The following is a 6,690-nucleotide window of genomic DNA, read 5'->3' on the forward strand; positions in this document are numbered from 1 at the left end:
TGCTATTTTAATTATTCTTGTTCTTGAATGTTTTCAATGGATTAGCTAACCGTTGAACTCGCCCATTTACTTTGTTTGAAACTCGGAAGAGGAAGAACGGAGTTGGGATAGAATAATTAACATGAATTTGGGGCGTTAACCCTCATCTAATGGAAGTTGACCTAGGAATAAGCAATACCACTTGTAGCCATATTCGGGTGTTCTTAATGCTCCTAATTGCTTGAGGGATCTTCAATTGGGTAGTCTAGTTAATCTTCGGAAGAAGATAATTTAGAGTCATTATCCGAGGCTAAATAACATAAACTTGCTATTATTTATAATTCGTGGAATAGATTGGATCGTTACTTGAGAAGTAGTTTCCTTTATTCCATTCTTGTTGCAATTGATCAATTTACTTGCTTTCTAGATTAGAATTTATATTTTCGTATTTTATCAAAACCTTATCAAAAACCACCATTGATGCGTTCGGGCATAGCTATTGTTAGTGATAATTCCTAATCTGCTTAATTCGCCTACATATTGTTCTCTGTGGGATTCGACCCCAACCTTGTTGGGTTACTATATTTGACAACGTCCGCGTTATACCATTAATAGGTGTAATTTGAGCGTTATAAAATTTGATAACGCTCAAATTACACCTATTAATGGTATAACGCGGACGTTGTCAAATATAGTAACCCAACAAGGTTGGGGTCAAATATAGTTTCCCCAATTATTCAATTTTTTTTTTTTTTTTTTGCACAAAAAGTTTGCAACCTTTTTGTATTTTTCAAATTTTCTTCCTTTCTTTTGACTTTTCTACTACACCAACCTTCACCACTCTCAACCAACACTAACACCCCCAACTTAGGCTTTTGGCCTCAAATTCACAATTTCATGTTCACGGAGGGAAAGGTTCAAAAGAGAGACTCTTCATCAAAAAGGGTAAAGGCTTGTAATGTGGCAACAAAAGAAAAGGTCGTAGGCTCAAATGGGGTTACTAGTGATATTATTTATGCAATGGTAGGCTAGAAAGGCTAAAGAGATTTATTTTTATTTATTTTTATTTTTCAAAAATCACAAAGATAGCCCAAGGTCATCTCTCCAACCAACATAATCAAAATTAGCATTGAACGACTAACCGGGCAAGTTCTAGATGATAAAAGTAAACACAAGATTTATTCAACAAACACTCACCACACATGGCATATGGACTAGTCTAGATGGATCAACTAGTGTAATATCCCATAATCCAAAGTAAACACAATAGTAGGTAAAGAGTCACAAAATGAGCCAAAAAGTTGTCACAAAGATCATTCTTTCCTATGCACCTTGCTTTTTAACTTTCACAACACTTTGGAGAGGTATTCACATTTCAATTTCACATGCAAGAGACTAACTCTATTAGTACCAAACAAGCCAAGAGTTTTCACATTTTTCCTCAAAGAAAGTAAAATAATATTTTGAAACTTGTCACCACATGTCACCCCCAACTAAAAACATTGCAGTGTCCTCACTGCACAAGCAAAAACTGGACAGTTTTGCAGAAACTGGACAGTTTCTGCAATTTTCAGCAGCTACTGGTTTGGGGCTGTCCGAAAATTCGACCTGCTCAAAACAACTCCAAAAATTCTGAAACTTTGCAGATTAGTCAAAAATCATAAACTAAACTATTCTAAAAAATAAAATTTAAAAAACGATTTAAAATTTTTAAAACGATGGGTTGCCTCCCACCAAGCGCTTAAGTTAACGTCGCAGCACGACGGTTACCTGTACCACTTTTCCTTCCATTTGGAAGATATGAATTTGCGCCCCAACTTTGAATCAAGATTATGATGACGCTCATGGGGCGGTGGTAGAAAAACAAAGAGGCCAACTCTCGGATGTCGCATTTTGCACTTTTTGGCCTTTGAGTGAGGAATGTCATTTTGTCTTCTTGGCATAGCAAACTTCAAAATAAAAACGCTTTCTTCTTCATATCCAAAATTCTCCATTGGCTTGATTGGTTCAACTTCCATATCATCAACCAAGCACAATGTTGAAAAATGGTTAGAATGTGGTCCAACGCGCTCAAATTTCAAATTTGCATGAATTTTGACATCATTACCCCTAAATGAACTAGAGTCTTCAAAAACGATTTCATGAACTTTTTTATGCAACTCTAGTATCATTTCTTCAATCTCGGCATCATTCACTATTTTTGGATTTGTTGGTTGGTAATTTATCATTAGCTCTTGAAAATCAATAGTGACCACTTCTTCATTGGAAACCAACTTAAAACTACTATCCATGGCCTTTTGATATTGAGCGTCACATGCCTCAATCTTTGCATTCAATTCGGCCTCCAATTTTTGGATAGCAATTTCAAGTAACTCCACTTCTTGACTTTGCTCAACGTGCTTTTTTAGAAATTCTTCTATCATCCGTGAAAATCCATCACGGTGATCCCCATAGAGTTCAAGTTGTTGAGCTTGATTCATTAGCCAATCTTGGCTCATAATATCCACTTTGTCAAATTTTTCTTCATGGTGAGAATCGTCCACAGCTTGTAAAAATCCTAGCATGGTGAAATCCATGTTTTGGATAGTTTCATCATCTCCACATTGAACTGCTTCCCACCATTTGGCCACAATCTTCCCACATATTTTTCATTGCTCGCCATAATGCCATTCAACATTTCCTCAATTTTCTCATTCCGAGTATTGTAGATTTCTTCTTTATGGATTGACTCATTTTCTTCAAGTTGAACCACTTCTTCAATTTCACAACTCTTGTTGTGGTCACAAGAATTTTCGGGTTCATCTTGTAATTTTGAAATCTCTTCTTCCACTACTTCACTTTGAGGAATAGGCACATCCATGGAAATTGAAAAATTTTCATCTTCAAGTGATTTGTTCATTTCCAAAATGGATTTGCCCGACGAGTTCTTGTTCCTCTTCCCTTTCTCGGTCAAAGTATGCTTGGAGCAATTCCATGACACCTTCATATCCGGCACTTTGTTCTTCACTTGCTATGTTATTGTCCCTATCAAACTCAAAAGCACAACTAGCATTTTTGTTAGAACAACTTGGGGGAAGGGAAACAAAATAATTGGGACAATCACCCCAATGTCCACCTTGAACATCACATATATTACAAATACTCTCATCATAGGATTGAGACGGTGCACACATCTCTCTCCCGGGAGCATTTTCACAATCTTGCCAAAAGTGAGGTCCTCCACAATATGGACATGGGTCATCAAAATATTGACAACTACCATCCAACCAATTTTCATTATATGATGCCATTTTTTTTTAGCAAAAGCAAAAACTGGACAGTTTTGCAGAAGCAAAATCTGGACAGTTTTTCAGAAACTGGACAGTTTTGCAGAAGCAAAATCTGGACAGTTTTTAAGAAACTGGACAGTTTCTGCAGAAGCAAAAACTGGACAGTTTTGCAGTTTTGCAAAAACTGGTCAGTTTTTTTTTTTTTTTAATAAATATAAAATAAAGCAAAGAAAGTTTGGACCAAAGCAAGTTAGCTTAAATCCCAAACTAACCCAAATACGCCAAATTGTTCCCCGGCAACGGCGCCAAAATTTGATAACGCTCAAATTACACCTATTAATGGTATAACGCGGACGTTGTCAAATATAGTAACCCAACAAGGTTGGGGTCGAATCTCACAGAGAACAAGATGTAGGCGATTTAAGCAGATTAGGAATTATCACTAACAATAGTTATGTCCGAACGCATCAATGGTGGTTTTTGATAAGGTTTTGATAAAATACGAAAATATAAATTCTAATCTAGAAAGCAAGTAAATTGATCAATGGCAACAAGAATGGAATAAAGGAAACTACTTCTCAAGTAACGATCCAATCTATTCCACGAATTATAAATAATAGCAAGTTTATGTTATTTAGCCTCGGATAATGACTCTAAATTAACTTCTTCCGAAGATTAACTAGACTACCCAATTGAAGATCCCTCAAGCAATTAGGAGCATTAAGAACACCCGAATATGGCTACAAGTGGTATTGCCTATTCCTAGGTCAACTTCCATTAGATGAGGGTTAACGCCCCAAATTCATGTTAATTATTCTATCCCAACTCCGTTCTTCCTCTTCCGAGTTTCAAACAAAGTAAATGGGCGAGTTCAACGGTTAGCTAATCCATTGAAAACATTCAAGAACAAGAATAGTTAAAAGCAAGAACTTACTTGATTAAGAATAATACATATGAATAAATAAGCACAACAAGAGTGTCAATCTTAATTGTCACCAAGAGATTTCCATCAACAAGGATTAAATAGAAGAGAGAACATTTTTGTAGGAACCCTAGCCTCCAAGTTGTGAAAGCTGCCAAAGATATCTGATGTTTTGCCCTAATTTTCTATTTATATGAACTGGAATGGAAGAAATCGTCAAAACCCAAGTTCTGGTCGAACTGGGCAGAATTTCCTTCTACGCGAACGCGCTATGTTTCTGCGCGAACGCGTAGAATCACGTGATTCCTTCAGCGCGGTCGCGTGTCCTTTCTACGCGAACGCGTGGACTTAATAACGCGCGTGGGCGCGGTCGCGTGGGTTACCTGCGCGAACGCGCAGAGTAATTTTCCACGAAATTTTCCAGAACCTTCAGTTTGTTTCCAGTTTTGCAGCTTTTTTGCTTGTTTTCCACACTTTGGCTCTAGGGACCCCGTATTACCTGAAACATACTAAAAATCACGTAAAATAACATAGACTTGCTTAAAAACAAGTAAAACTTATAGCCGAAAAGCGTCAATTGTGGCGTAAAATCACGCCACATCAACGATGAAGTTGAGCTGTGTGTATCATCACAAACCGATGAAGCCACCCTCGGTCGTAATCGTCTTCGGGATCGATCAGGCTTCAACTTCCTCTAGGAATCATATGAACAATTCCCCCTCGGATCACACGAGGTATATATATGTGAAGCAAATAGTCAAGGGTGAAGGTGACTCCGGCCACATTAGCCAACCTCTCAATACAATACACAAGTCTCCAAACCTGTGGAGCGATCTGCCCGATGCATATCCGATACCGGCGACAGAAGTCCTCGATCACTCGGTGAACAGGGAGAGTGAAGCTTATGGCAAAAGATACGTGTATGACAATGAGTAACCGGCAATGTGGTGATTCATTTTCACACTTTCCCCAACAAGGAAAACGTCAACATCTGCGCTTAAATTGCAATCTTCTCTGACCACAATAATGACACCATCATCAATACAAGATTCAAAATTCTCCACCGAATCATAATGGTGAAGAATTTTGCAGTCATTCGTATAGATAAGACCCGATGGGAGAATACCGGCAGGAAGAGATTCTAGCCCCCGGTCAGGACCAGCGGCTCCCGTTGAAGACATAAACGAGTGTTGATCTTCACCTTGAGTCAATAATGGGATGTGAGCCATGATCGCAGAAGGTTTTTAAGGAGAAGCAAATGAAAAAGTGCAGATGCGTGGGAAAGGAAGAAGGCATGGGCTTTATATAGAAAGAGAATTAAGAGGTCCTGTAGCGTATCAAGGACTCTGATACAAGGAGGATTCCCCAAAAAGATTTGGCGGCTGGGTAATGATGACCTAGCATCAGGCAGAGTGAGATCTTGACTGGAAGGTCTTGGCTCAGGTAATTGAAGGCGACTGTTCAGCTTTATGCGGGTCCATTCCCCGCCGTTAATAATTTTACCTAGGGAAATGGGGGGACTATCTGTATACGGGTAAAACCGAGGATAAGGGCACGCTCAGTTTCCCGTTGTCATGGTGATGCTCGGGCACCATACAATCGGCTCATCGGGAACGAGGCATCGAGCTTGATCTGGAACGAGGCGATAAAGGAAGGGCGGTTAACTGCCATAAGGAGAAGGCCGAAATATCCGCCCTCAACCGGATATTTCGACACCGATCTCGATAACAGCTATCACCAGATTTCTTTCCTTTATTTAGAATTGTACTAGTGTTGGGACTCCTCTACTATATAAAGAGGAGGTTCCCATCCATTATGGGGGGTTCGCAACAAAAACACAAAAGAATTCATATCAAGAATAATAAGAGTCCTTTGAAATCATTCCCATCTGTTCTTATGTTTATTACTCACCGTATAAGTGTTCAACAGAAGTATCTACCTCGGTCTTTATACCTGAGGCTAGACATACTTGGTAGTCGGTTAGATTACTGCTTCTTTGTTTACTTATTGCCTTATTTCACTATTTAATCCGTAATTGAATTTAGCCACATATCTTTGGCATCACGCATAAATTTAATTGTTCTCCGTTTTAAGGTTAAACACCAGGATGTGATGATATTTTATTTAAACTACTTCTTAAAAATGTTTGTTTTGTTACAATTTCATTTTTCTTCTCAAGTACTCTTGACAAAAAATAGAGAACGCAAAACATGGCTGATTTACCTAGCTCAGCCCTACAATTCATTTTCTTTTTCCTTGGTTCTTCTTTTTTTGTTTAATTGTTCGATATTTATAATCTATTAACTAATTAAAACTTGCATCGAATTGCTTATTAAAATTAGATTCGTAATTTATTCCTTTGATTGATTCATGTGTTGGATAGACGTACTAAGAGAATTGCACTCCTGGCAAGAAATTTGAATCGGAAACCTTTAATTAATAATTAAAAAGTATCAATCGTCCATCATAATTCGCTGCAGATAAACCACCGTCTCTCAGGTATCCCGATTAATTATTATA

Source organism: Lycium barbarum, chromosome 6 (genome assembly GCF_019175385.1).
Source record: "Lycium barbarum isolate Lr01 chromosome 6, ASM1917538v2, whole genome shotgun sequence".
NCBI lineage: Eukaryota > Viridiplantae > Streptophyta > Magnoliopsida > Solanales > Solanaceae > Lycium > Lycium barbarum.